Consider the following 14,307-nt stretch of genomic DNA (forward strand, 5'->3'; position numbering starts at 1 on the left):
AGCCCTTGTCTTCCTTTCCTTTCCTCCAATTCCTTTTGTTAGCACAAGCTCTGGTGGGGTTTGAGATGGAGGAATGCTATTCTAAAGAGTAGTATTTCTTCCCTTCTATTCACAATTCAATCAGCTGGAGCCAGGCTCTTAATATAATTCTTATCTATATTTTAGTATAATGACTGCAAATCCAATTTGGAAGCCAATATCATAATCCCCATCACATTTTAACTTGTATTTGTACATGACTGTTCTAAATGGCTATAACCTGGCTTATACAACACTCTTTTCTGCAATGCCTTCACTATTGTATATTACCTGTATAAATGAGCATGGGGAATGAGGAGATAATTTTCTGAGAGCATTTTGATCTTGTTTAATATATGAAACTCTTACAAATAAATGGGCTATTCATGTCTCATATTCACACACATCTCTCTCAGCAATACATTGTATATTGAGAGTCAGATTCCAAATTATGTGAAGTGTTGTTTCTAAACAGTGTGCTCAGAAATGATCACTTCCCCCCTTCCTTTCCTTTCCCTCCCTCCCTCCCTCCCTCCCTCCCTCCCTCCCTGTCTGTCTGTCTGTCTGTCTGTCTGTCTGTCGTCAGGGAAAACAAACCCAAAAAACAGGCTAGCTCAGGATGGATAAGTAGGGCTGTAACAACCATGAGGGCATCAACTCAGACAGCAAAGCAGCAGGAGGAGTAAATTCATCTGATAACCCTGAGAAAGGCCCTACTGCTTTGAAGAGACAGCACTTTCAGCAGGAAGCCCTCTGTACTGGCTGCTTCCTCAATGTCAAATTCTTTGGAGTGATCATTCTTCCATCGTGCGATAGCTCTAAGGACCTGTTAAGAAATGGCTGGCCCTTACCCAGGATTGCCCCTAGAGGAAAGGTACAGTTGCTGCCTGCTCCTTGTCTTCTTCCACTGATGAGGGAACAGTTGTACCTACCACCATTTCTTCTAGCTACCTCTCCAATGCCTTTTCACATATAATTTTTTCTGCACACATCTCTCTCTTCCTAATCATCAGTCACATTCAAGCAAACTGGTAGTGCAAGAACCCAACACTCTGTTATTCCCCAGTCTGCTGTGTTTATTTATAAACAGACAAGGAGAATAAGAAACCTCTGTCCAGTCTTCCAGCTTGATGCTGCGACGAGACGGCCGCAGGAGGGTGGAGCTCTGTCCCCTGGGCTGAATTCTGTTTGGGACCCCCCAGGGGGTTAAAACCACCCTGAAGAGGTGGTGAAATGGGGGAGAAGCCTATTGATCATGGGGGGGATGGTGGTTACCCATGTTTGATCCAGGAAACTCCTCAATCAACCAGCGGGCAGAAACAAGCAGATGAATTAGCTTGCTTGCAAGTCGTTGGCAGCTGGCAAAAGAAGAAGCGATAAATCAGCCAATTTAACATCTGCATTACCACTGGGTGAGATACAAAATCTTAATTATACTGTTCTATGACTATCCCTGGAAGGAATATCCCCTTTAACAGAAAAAAGCATCTCTTAGTCCAACCACTAAATTGAGCACTGGTGGATCTGGAGAAGGGGAAAGAGACACAAATAAAATTAATTGGACATTAATTAAACACTTAATGATACTTCAAGAAAGGAAGTCTGGTATTGCTTTATCATTAAAATTAAGAAATTTTCCTCTTAAAATTATTTTAGCCAAACAACGCTGGGAGTAAAACTGTTACGGTTATCTACAGGATTGGCAAAAAGCCCAGAACATGACCTTGAATACTCAGACTTGGAACTCTATTTTGACTTTCCTTTCTTCTTCTTCTGAGAACTGACTAAAACATAGACAATTAACTTTGGAAAGTCTAATACAAATATCGAGTGACCAGGGCTGCCACCTTACGTCAGAGACTGGATTCAAATTAACCCTAAAGGTGATTAACTTACTAAAGTGGACTTATTGAACCAATTATTGATGGAACTGGACTGACTGCTCTAAGCTACTGGACATCTTTTACTTGAAATACAAGTACTTGGCATCTTGGGACATAATGCTACAACAAGGAAAATGTTGGGATGAAACAAAATCTACCCTTCTTAGAAATAGTGAGATCACATAACAAAGAGATGAAATCATTCAAGGAGCAACTAAAGAAGGACTATATTCAACAAGAGACAGGGAACAGGGAACAAGGAAATGCAAGGGTGGTGGATGATGTATGCCAACCAAAAGAAGGGTTGGAGAAAATTAGAGGGAAAAATTTAGGAGATTTAATTCTAACCCTAGAGCCAAGGAGAATTTTAGCTGTGTTAAGGGAAGAGAAGGGGAGAAAATCAGCTGAATTAATTAAAAATAGTCTGGAAGATATATTAGAGGTAGATCAAGTGCATAAAGATCTAATGGAGTGTATAAAATGTTTTCAGGTGACACAAGGGACAGCAGAATGTTTAGGAAGATAGAAACAAGAATTGGGAAAAGACAAATAAAAGGAGTTACTTTGAAAGATGAAAAAGGGAAACATATTAAGGTAGCCTCAACGTTGACAGCATGTATATACTTCACTTCTGGAATTGTAAAGGGGCATATCTTATACAGTGGTGCCCAGCTTGACGCTTACCCCGCATGATGTCGAAATTGCTTAATTATGACTTTTTTGCGATTGCTATTGTGATCCACAAAACGATGGTTCCAATGGGTTTTTTTCGCTTGACGTCAATTAGGAGCCTGATTCGCGAACCTTTAGTTTGCTAAATGATGATTTTTTCCTGTTCCGCAAAATGGCTTCCCTTTGTAAAATGGCTTCCCTCCCTTCTCAAAATGGCTGCTTTTGGGACCCCTGCTTCAGAAGACAGTGTTTTAAAACAGCTGATCGGTGGTTCTCTATGGGCAATCTTCACTGGACAATGAGGTATTTCCGAATTGGAACGCATTGACCAATTTTCAATGCATTCCAATGGGTTTTTTTCTGCTGCAGGGCACCACTGTATATTTTAAAAAAGGATTTAAACTGAAATAAGGGATCATTAATCAGGATAAAGGCATAAAATGATGATCTTTAAGGTAATATTAAAGCTAGATATAAGGATGGGGCAAAACAAATAGTACTTAATGCAGGGGTGGGCAATTAATTTCTATAGGGGGCCACATGAAAAATCTGAACTGTGTTCAGGGGCCGAACCAACTTTACTTAAAAATAAAAGATAAGCAACTGTTTTAGACAAAAAGCTATATATGGTTTTGATGTTCAACTTATTCAGTGAGAGAAATCCTGTCTGTCTTGGGCTTGAACACCGGACTGGAACGACCACTGATGTGCTGAACAGGAGCGGCTCGCGGGCTGTATGTGGCCCTCGGGCCGCACTTTGCCCAGGTCTGACTTAATGAATATACAATAGATATGATATTGATATAGACATGATAGAAGATGTGGAGATAGAAATGGCTAAACAATTATATAAAGAAAAACTGTATAAAATGCTTTAGATAACATCTATTATGTTTTAGGAACATATTATTATTGGTATAAAATACAAAGTTTGTTGGTTAAATCACTTCAAAATTATACAGATTTGAAACCAGAATTACTTTCATTAGATATTTTTCTAGAGGATTTTGAAAACATTGTATACTCTGAAAGTAATATTATGATAGTAGCCAATATTATATACTAAAATACACACATGAACGGTTTAAATGTTTATATATATATAAAAGAGACAACTAAGAAGAAACCAAGATGCAAAAACCAAATAATTATAAGCAACCCATGTAACACAATTTTTAACAAGCACAAATGGAATGTTGTTTTGTGTTTTTTTTTAAAGAAACCTCTGTCCAGCCCCAAAGTACAGAAGCCCAGCAAGCTTCCTCAGCAGAGATAGGGAAATAGACAGATTCAGTTGTTCAAAAAACCTCTGGCTTATGAATGTGGGATGTTGTGCTTCTATGCTCATGATTCAAAAACCAGAAAATGGCTCAGTATTGCTGCACAACATTGTGTCAACGTTTGCAGCAGGAAAAAGGATGCCAAGCTTTACATAGCAAAGGACAGCCTGCATGTTGGCAACAACAATGGACTAGAGGATACCTTCTTCTGCTCGCTACCACTCACACCTGATGAAAAACAGCCCTGAAAATTGCTTTGTCTTTGGGTGAGAAGTGGTTAACGGATTTAAAACAAGTCAGCTTCTGAGATTTTCCCTTGTGTGGTATCTCTTTGTTAATACAAAACAACAGCAAGAACACCCTCCAATAGTACTAATTTTACTGGGCCATACAACAAAGCAACAATTATCTCCTTTCCACTTTTGCACATTTTTACAGAAATGTACAAAGAAGGAAAGGAAGAAGTTCTCACTAATAAACTGGTCTTGTTCAAGACTAATCCTCCAGAAAAGTCTGTTGTCTCAAAGGAGCTCATGTTGAGCAGAGAAAGTGCTTTCGTTGTCTTGTTTATTGTGTATGGATAAAAGAAGGATAAAACAAGTCAGAATTTACATCCACAGACATGTGTAGATCTTATACAAAGCTTAAAATTATCCGGCTTTAAGCAGCATACTAGTTGTAAATATTTACTGTTGATCTAGTAAGAAAGTAACTTTTGTTTAGTCGTTAAGTCGTGTCCGACTCTTTGTGACCCCATGGACCAGAGTACGCCAGGCCCTCCTGTCTTCCACTGCCTCCCGAAGTTGGGTCAAATTCATGCTGGTAGCAAGAAAGTAACTAGGTTATTTTTTAAAAAGTAAAATGATGAATAGTTGTAAACTTACCTTGCAGTAAGTAACATTTTCCCATTACTTTCAAAAATCACTTCAAACGTTATTTTGGGGCATTTTTACAGACACATTGATGGAATTTTTTCAAGTTTCACTCCAGTTCTCTATCAATCTCAATGGCTTATTTTTGTAACCATTTGCTGCAGTACCAGAATTAGCCACTAGTAGGATCCAGAGACTATTTCTGTGCCTCTACCTGGCTGGCTGGTAACAGGCAATCCAACGCATTACAAAGAGCAAGGTGCTGAATGGCTTTTGCAAACAGAAGCAATGCTGACAATAATAGGAAAGGAACTCATCACTATGGCTCCACAAAGTGATGAGTAGCATGGCAAATTTCTGTTTAAAATTTCCCTCCCCCAAACTCTTCTGTTCTACACTGCGCTGAAGGAAAGAATAGCCTCCTTTCCTGCTGCTCAGAACAGAAGCCAAGTGAGTCATTAGCTCAGCTGCAGCACTGAACCAATGTTAATTAATTTTTTAGTTTCCACAGGCTCCCAAGAGCAATAAAACACATTGCAGTTGTCAACCCGTGGTGCTATCTTACTTTGGTACTGCCACTTCTGCTGCCATGACTATTGCTTGAATACCTACAGCCTGCTATTGTTGCTTCTACAGCCGTTATGCTTCTGATAGCTCAGTGATTTAGGTCTCTGGGCCAGAGGTTGAGAGTTTGGTTCCCCACTATGCCTCCTTGAGCTGGGCTCAGTGATCTACAGGGTCCGTTTCAGCTCTGCCATTCTAAGATTATTGTTATTAGTTTAGCTAAGAAGAATTTCCACCACACATAACACACAGATCTGCATATGCACATGACATCCATCCATAGTTGAACCCTCAGGCTCATTGAGTTTGTGCCTTAGTTTAGGGTATAATCCCATGGGGAAATACTGTACAGTGGGGTCTTGACTTAAGAACGGCTTGAGTTAAGAACATTTTGACTTAAGAACCGCTCTCATAGGAAAATATTCACTTGACTTACATACTTAGATTTGAGTTAAGAACTGAAAAAAAAACACGTGGGAGGCAGGGAAAGTGCAAAATGTGAACTTTCAGTTAACTGTTGGCCAGTGAAAAGGGTGCCTGTCTGCTTCCTCACTCCTCCCAGCGTTTAGAGAGTGGATTGGGAGACAGTCTTCAGACTGCCTGGTACTGCCTGGACTGTATTTTCCCTGCCTTCCCTGAACCTTTCTTGACCTAAGAAAAAAAGAAACAAAAAATCCCCCTCTAGTGGTCGAAGGCAGAATAGCAGCTTTCCATTAGTTTCTATGGACGGAAAAGAGCAGATACGGATCAAATGGTTTTCAATGCATTCCTATGGGAAATGCAGATTTGACCTGAGAACTTTTTGACTTGAGAACCGCCTTCCAATACGGATTAAGTTCTCAAGTCAAGACCCCACTGTAGATTGAAAGTTGGACTCCTTGTGCAATCTGTTTCCTGATAATCACACAATGTATGGGGAAACATGCTTCAGCCCCAATCTGTGCCCAAGCTGGATATGGTCCAGCTGCAGGGCTTCTATGTTTTGGGGCCAAGCGGGACAGAAGGATCACTTGAAGAGAGTTTGCTCCCATGAAAGCAAATCTTTCTGGTGTAGTGAGGGGTGCTACCTTTGGGGTAGAAGGAGGCATTATCTCAGGCAGCAGATTCTGAGCGTCATGAAAGGGCAGCAGATTATCCAGCTTTTGTTGTGTTATTGATGCATTTTATTATGTTGCTTGTGCCAGGAATGGGAGGAGGTGTTTGTGGGAATTTTAAAAATGCATCAAAAAATTGATTGGTACTGGGCATCTTGACTTGCAAGAAAGCAGTGTATACATGATCAGTACTACTACTTAACAGTTTGTTCATTCTGATTGTTGCTCCACAGAATCCACAGTACCTACTCATACAAGCAAGGAATTTGCTATCAGGCTTTTCTGTCTGCTGTTATTATCAATGAGATGACTATTAAGGAAAAGCTACATTCTGTGCTGAGAAGATAAATCCCCCTGAAAAAGACCCTGATGTTGGGAAAGTGCGAAGGCAAGAGGAGAAGGGGACGACAGAGGATGAGATGGTTGGACAGTGTCATCAAAGCTACCAACATGAATTTGACCCAATCAAAGAAGGGGCCTCTGACTGGAATTTTGTCCGTATTTGGACAAACACATATAACATACAAGATAAGCTTTTTGGGGGACAACCTCATTATAATTTTATGAGAAACTGTTAAGAAGATACAAATGGAGAGAAGGTTAAAATATGGGGGGGGGAGTTTGGCTGTTTGGTCTGGTCATATTCTTTTTTCAACAAAGAAGAAGAGATTCATACAAAGTACAGGTTTACACTTTCATATAATCATGAGGCAGAATGCTTTATGAGAACGTTAGCAGGCAGACTGTCTTTCTATCCCAAATTGGAGGGGAACCTCTTGGAGAAATGGCATGCATGTTGGGATACATCTCTAAGCAATATGAGGTGGGCAAACTTGTATTCCAGACCATGTAATTGCACACTTTGGCAACAGTTCTGAATATCAACATAGATTATTTGAAAGAACTAGAAGACTTCTTTGGCCAAAGAAAAATTACTTCCCATAGGATATAGAAGTGGGATGGGCTATATGTATTTTCCAGGAAATTTGTGGTCACCGGGACAGTGGCTGATAAAAGCAGGACCTCTGAGGTCTAAGTATGTTTTGCAGCAGGAAGGATTATGTTGTAGGGCAATAGTTTCCAACCCAAGTATTCTTGAACTCTAACTCCCAGAAACCCTAGCCACCACAGCTGGTAGTGAAGGCTTCTGGGAACTGCAGTCTAACAGCTATAATAATATAACCACTATAGGAGAATGATGGAAGTGAATTTCAGATGCTGAAATTTGAAAGAATTGGACAGGTTTAGTATTATCATTTGTTCGAAACAGTCATGCCCAAGCCTGAGAAATCTATTTAAAATGTTTTTGGACATTCTATTTCATCCAATTAATAAAACAAAAATGGGAGATGGAGATCAGTTTAGGAAACTTACCAGAGGATCAGTCCAATAATGGCTGAAATCCTGTTGCTTAGTGTAAGCTGAAGTGTAACTTTTGATCTGTTCCTCCATGGTCAAGTAAGCACACATGTCATAATTCTTGGAACACACCAAGTGAATGTGTGCTTGAACCCCAGAGAATCACAGTAGGGTGAGCTTGTTTATTGGGAGGAATGGAGGAAAGGTTATGATTTGACTTACACTAAGCAACAGGATTTGGGCCAATAATACACTGCAGCTATTAGCCATGAAACACAGTATATCATGTATCTCACTAGGCACATTTTGTATCATCTGAACTGAAATTATGAAATACATATGAACTAGCATGGCAATAACTTCAGCTTCTTCTGACAGTGTGTGTTTTTGTGTGTGTGGGAACCAAACATAAATTCTGTAGCAACCATGCCATCTTTACCGTCTTCAAGGGAAATATCTTCTCATTGCCTCCATATCAGGTAATTCATATTCATGGCCAATTTTATGATGTCCAAAAGTATATTATGGCACTAGATATACTGTAAACAACACATTTCTAGAATATTTTTTGACTTTTTCTTCCATTATTTTAAGTGATAAGAACAGAAACCTTTTCTTTGCCAAAGATAACTTCTCTCTCTGTCTTCAAGGGTTCGCTGCAACAATGTGATAAGGGTATCTGCAATACAAATGTAACTTAGCAGCTTGGAGTTAATATCCTACACAGAACCCTGCAGGAAAACTTTTCATCGGGTGAGAGTGGGGGTAGAGGGAAGGAATAGTGAGGAGGTAAAAAAGATTATTTCCTGGGGAAAATCCACTCTTGTTTTCACTGCTCTTGTAAGACACAAAACCTGGGCAATGCTGTTAGTGACAGAACCTTTTGGAGGTCACCAATTTGTAAGTACAGTACTACCAGTCTGTTGCAGGAAGTGAGCACTTTATCCTGGGATAGAGGATGTTCTCACATTCCCCCTCCCATTATATGGTGCTCGTTTCTTGCAGCCACTGGAATACATGAAGGAGCTTTATTAGTAGAGATGTGCCCTTTTGGGTTGTTTTTGGACTACGGATCTTAGAATTCTCTTTTCTGGGAGTCCAAACTGACTGACAGGTATAGGCGGCTCCTCTAGGATAAGGGTCTCCTGGAAGGCTTTGTAGCCTAACATAGGGTTAGCTCTGCTTAGCTTCCTGTTCAAAAAGAAATCTGCCCTAGTATTTGTTTGAAGCTTCCTTTCTGAATAGGAAGCTAAGTAGGACTAGGCCTACAGTAGACAACAAAGACTTCCTGCTTAGGCTTTTCTCCCAGGTGAGCCACATTTAGATGTCTGTGGGTGTCTGTCTGTCAGGTGGGGTTCCTAGAATGGAGTATGCTGGGATGTACAGTGGTGCCTCGCATAGCGAGGTTAATCCGTTCCGGATTAACCCTCGCTATGTGAAAACATCGCTGAACGGAACATAAAAACCCATTGGAACACATTAAACATCGTTTAATGCATTCCAATGGGCCCTAAACTTACCGTTCAGCGAAGTTTCCTCCATAGCGGCAGCCATTTTAGCGCCCTCGGTAAGCGAGGGGAGGGCGTGAAAACGCTGCGCGTGGCCATTTTGGGCATCCGGCAGCCATTTTAGAACCGCAGAACAGCTGATCCACGGGCATCGCAAAGCGAAGATCAGTAAGCGAAACGCTTACTGATCGTCGCTATGCAAGTTTTGCCCATTGGAACGATCGGTATGCCTCTGCATTAGCGATCCCGAAAAGGGGATCGCTATGCGGATTCGTCGTTGTACGGTGCGCTCGTTAAGCGAGGCACCACTGTACTGTTCCAGAGCAGCAACAACTAATGGCATATCCCTATGCCCACCCCAGTTCTAAGAGTTAAAGCAACAAGAGAACTAGTGTGTTCAAACACCATCTGCCTTGGGCAATTTTTAAGTATTAAGAGCCCTTCTTCTGATGACCCTATAGCACCCACCCACAATGACCTGTAATTTGGAGGGGTGAAAGCTGGTCAATTTTTATCTGATGGCTCTTGGGACAGCTTTGGTTCAAAACTAATGAAGCTCACCATTCACTTTGGGGGTAAAAATTACATGGGCCGAAAACAGAATTTTGATTAGAAGTCTGCTGGAGGAGGAGGAGGGCTTTTTCTCAGTGGAGAAGGTAAGTGATGTGGGAATTGCAAAGGGAAATGGGGAACTGCTGAAAATGCCCTCCATCATTTTCCTCAGTACTGAAGTGGTTTTTTACAGAATCTCAGTGCTTTACAAAACGAAAAGGAGCCCCTCCATTAAAAGGAGCATTATGGATCCAACCCATTCTGTTTTGATCAAACCATTTCCTCCTTCATTATTCTCTTTTACTCTCTAATTCTCTCTCTCTCTCTCTCTCCCCCCTCTGCACTCCTTGTTAGTATGCCATCTATGTACGTCTGCTAGAAGAATTCTAAAATAAACTGACGTGCTTTATTAAGATGATAAGTATTATAAAACAGGAACAGATAGCAGAAGGGGAAATTGTGTTGTTCTGTTAGATACAGAGACCCCTTTCTCTCTTTTCCTGACACTCAATTAAATCTGACAGAAATTATAGAGGTGCCCCCTTGTCAGAAGAAATGCAAGCACAAGCTCTTCAAGTTTATAATGGAGCCGGGAACACAGTTACTTTAATGACAGAGGAAAACTATACGAAAGACTATATAATGCAGAATTGTGACTAATTGTGCTTTGCAATACCTTGTTTCCTCATTCATTATTAAGTTCAGAATAATGATGAACTCTCTGCTAATGCTGCAGACTCAGAGCGATTAATAATACATTTTGAATGACTATTCATTTCATTATAACAATTTAAGTGTTAACTCGCCACAACTTAAAATCTGTTACACAAGTTCATGGGGCTTTCTCTAGCTTATTATCTGATCAAAGTGAATGCATATGAAATTCTGGAGTCAAGGAAATTCTAGTAAAGGAAGAAGAGATGAGACACTTAAGCTTCTAGGAAATGTTAGTAAGTGAAGAAATGAGACAGCTGGGTTAAGAAAGGCCCATCTCTGTGGACTGGACACAATCAAATGCTCTTTGGTTCTTCCTCTCATCACATTGCCTCCATCAGTAGCCATCTTTCCAAGGAAAGAGAAGAAACGTTAAGACTCATTCCATTGTCTTGGTGGGTACCACCCATCACCTGATCCCTCCTTTACCAAAAATGCAAGGGATACTGAGGAAGATCTACCTTGGGGCCCCTCCAACGTGGAGGGCACATGGTGACTGGGCAGGCGATACATAGCAGACTTTTTTCCTCTCTTATTCTGACACTGAGGATGGAAATCGCAGGTGAGATAATTTGATCAGGATGCCAGCAATTCAATTTAAAGCAGAAGTAATAATTTTCTGAATATGAGTCCCCAAAATGAATTTAAAAACAAATCAGAAATGTCTCCTTCCCCTGGAGACATTATGATGTTATTCTATCTTGTCAACCTAATGTTTATGCAGTTTTATGAAGAAGGGGTAATTGGATGGATACCTTCTTTCTCAAAAAATGTAATTTTTAATTTACATTTACATTTATGAATACTAAAGAAATGTGTCAACATCAAAAAAACTAAGATCATGGCGACTGGTCGCATCACCTCCTGGGAAATAGAAGGGGAAGATATGGAGGCAGTGACAGATTTTATTTTCCTGGGCTCCATGATCACTGTAGATGGAGACAGCAGCCACGAAATTAAAAGACGCCTGCTTCTTGGGAGGAAAGCGATGACAAATCTTGACAGCATCTTAAAAAGCAGAGACATCACCTTGCCAACAAAAGTCCGAATAGTCAAAGCTATGGTTTTTCCTGTCGTGATGTATGGAAGTGAGAGCTGGACCATAAAGAAAGCAGACCGCCGAAGAATTGATGCCTTTGAATTGTGGTGCTGGAGGAGGCTCTTGAGAATCCCCTGGACTGCAAGGAGAACAAACCTATCAATTCTAAAGGAAATCAACCCTGAGTGCTCACTGGAGGGACAGATCCTGAAGCTGAGGCTCCAGTACTTTGGCCATCTAATGAGAAGAAAAGACTCCCTCGAAAAGACCCTGATGTTGGGAAAGTATGATGGCAAGAGGAGAAGGGGACGACCGAGGATGAGATGGCTGGACAGTGTCTGCGAAGCAACCAACATGAATTTGACACAACTCCGGGAGGCAGTAGAAGATAGGAGGGCCTGGCGTGCTCTGGTCCATGGGGTCACGAAGAGTCGGACATGACTAAACGAACGAAAAGAAATGTGTTTACTTGCCAAGTAGAATACTCTTTACAGTATTTTTTTTTTAAAAAAATATCCCAAGCTGTGAATATTTTTTAAAAAATCAGGAGAATACAAACAAGAATTTCACAAGCAAATTCAAATGAAGATTTTTTTTCTTGATTATCTTATGTTTGTTAAATAGTAGAGCAGAGAGGCAGACATTGTTGCCACTCATGACACTTGAAATGACCCAACTAATCAATGATATGACCCAACAAAATTTCAGCACTCTGACACTGAAATCTTGTGTATGCTTATACGCAGGAAATGTATATGGGTTATGACCTCTATCCCTACTAATTATAGAACCAGATTTAAGAACAAGTTTAACCATCTAATCCTATATACAGTGGTGCCTCGCCTAACGAATGCACCGTTTAACGATGAATCTGCATAGCGACGTTGCAATTGTGATCGCAAAAGCGATTGCATTGCGATGTTTAGATAGGGAAAAAATCGCTTTGCGACGATGGGTAAGCGTTTCGTTTACCATTTTTCGCATAGCTATTTTTTAAAAACAGCTGATTGGCGATTCCAAAATGGCTGCCGGATGCCCAAAATGGCCACGCACAGTGTTTTCGAGCCCTGCCCTCGCTTACCGAGGGTGTGAAAATGGCGCCGCTATGGGGAAACTTCGTACAACGGTGAGTTTAGGAGCCATAGGAACGCATTAAACTTAGTTTAATGCGTTTCTATGGTGTTTTTGGTTCCGTATAGCGATGTTTCCCCATAGCGACGGTTAATCCAGAACGGATTAACCTCGCTATGCGGGGCACCACTGTATTTAGTATGCCTCACTGAATTCAGTGGGATATACTCCCAGGGTAGAAGGATACAGGAATGCATCCTAGGCTCTAGTCCTGTATAAACTTATCTGAGAGTAAGCCCCATTGAGCATGGTGGGGGTGTGCTAAGGAAAAATGCATCGAATTGCATTGCATGTCATTAATATTCAAATCAGGAAAGAGCCTTTGAAGTACCAAATTTTGGCTGAATAAAGTTCATTCTCCAGATACACATTTAGAAATAATTTAAATCACACTGGCTGAGTCTTGCTGCATAGCATAGGAAGCCACAACTAGAGTAGATCAGTTTTAATCAATAGAGGAGTTGACTTCCCAAATCCCCACTGATTCAATGGATCTACTCTAGCGTGACTTACTACACTAAGTAACAGGATTTTAGTACTCAATGAAATGAGGGAAATTGTGAATGAGAGAGGGGAGTTATGACCTTAAAGTATCACATATACCAGAGAAGTCATTTGCTGGAAAATTCAGTATATAACACCGTTGGAATAGTGTTTCATACTGTGTTGATAGCACCCCTTGCCCATGCTATATAGGTAGTGCCACAGACAATAAACCAGTCAAAGCCAGATGTAGAACCCTGTTTCAGTACTTTTGCAAGAAGGTCATTCACCTCTGGGTGAAACCTAGCCTCACATTTGAGGAGCCATCACCCATGTTATAAAAGAAGGGTAGGGATCCCATCCTATCCCCCATTTCCCTGTCCTCTCCCTGCATGAGAGCATATGGGGAGTGCCCCATTCAGCAGGTGCCCAGCCTTGCCACAGGGCTGTGTCTGAACATGATATATATTGTTTATGCTGTTTCCCGTGCTAAAGCAAGATGGTGTAGGGGATGTACATTATCATTTAATCAAGCAAGCAAACAAACAAGAATAAAATGTATGACGTGGAACAGAACCTTTCCCGTTGTTCTGCTTGTCCACATCTTCCTACTTCCATTAGATCCAGTGTGTCCCTCACTAACATAATGAATAGACACAGAGAGGAAATAAGTCTCCAGCGATTTTCCTCTGACAAATCCAAACAGACCTAAAAGTCTGTAAACATTTTCTTTAAATAATTAAATATGATTTATGCTGCCTGATGGATTCAAAAACTTTCATTCAAGGGATCAAAGTATATAATTATTATTTTTTACCATGAGATATTGATCATCTGAACTCAAAGGATCCCATTGTGAGTATATCTATCTTAACTATGACATGTCTCCAGGCTTTTTGCTAGAATAAATTAGGATGATTTAGTGTATTTTTGTTTTATGTACTCTGATAATCTACTAGCAGGATCACACTTACGGTATTCGGTTGGCATTTTTCAGGAAAGAAAAGCCCTAGAGACTTGTCTGGCTACTCCGACTAATGGATTATTATTGAGGACAGTGGAAGAATAATTATGTGTTCATTCAGAGTAAGGCCAAATCCAGCCATGAATATACAGCAGGTGGTATTCAGCGGAGTTA

At 40.6% G+C, this 14,307-nt stretch overlaps 1 long non-coding RNA gene across 1 annotated transcript in view; it reads right to left on the reverse strand.

The window, feature by feature from the left end:
- Positions 1-1,277: 1,277 nt before the first annotated feature.
- The window catches only part of LOC144583966 (uncharacterized), a 42,796-nt gene continuing 29,766 nt past the window's right edge, over positions 1,278-14,307 (reverse strand). The window contains exon 3 of the long non-coding RNA XR_013537915.1: positions 1,278-1,376. This is a non-coding gene — a long non-coding RNA (uncharacterized LOC144583966). The remainder of the gene's footprint in view (positions 1,377-14,307) is intronic.

This window comes from Pogona vitticeps, chromosome 1 (genome assembly GCF_051106095.1).
Source record: "Pogona vitticeps strain Pit_001003342236 chromosome 1, PviZW2.1, whole genome shotgun sequence".
NCBI classification, from domain to species: domain Eukaryota; kingdom Metazoa; phylum Chordata; class Lepidosauria; order Squamata; family Agamidae; genus Pogona; species Pogona vitticeps.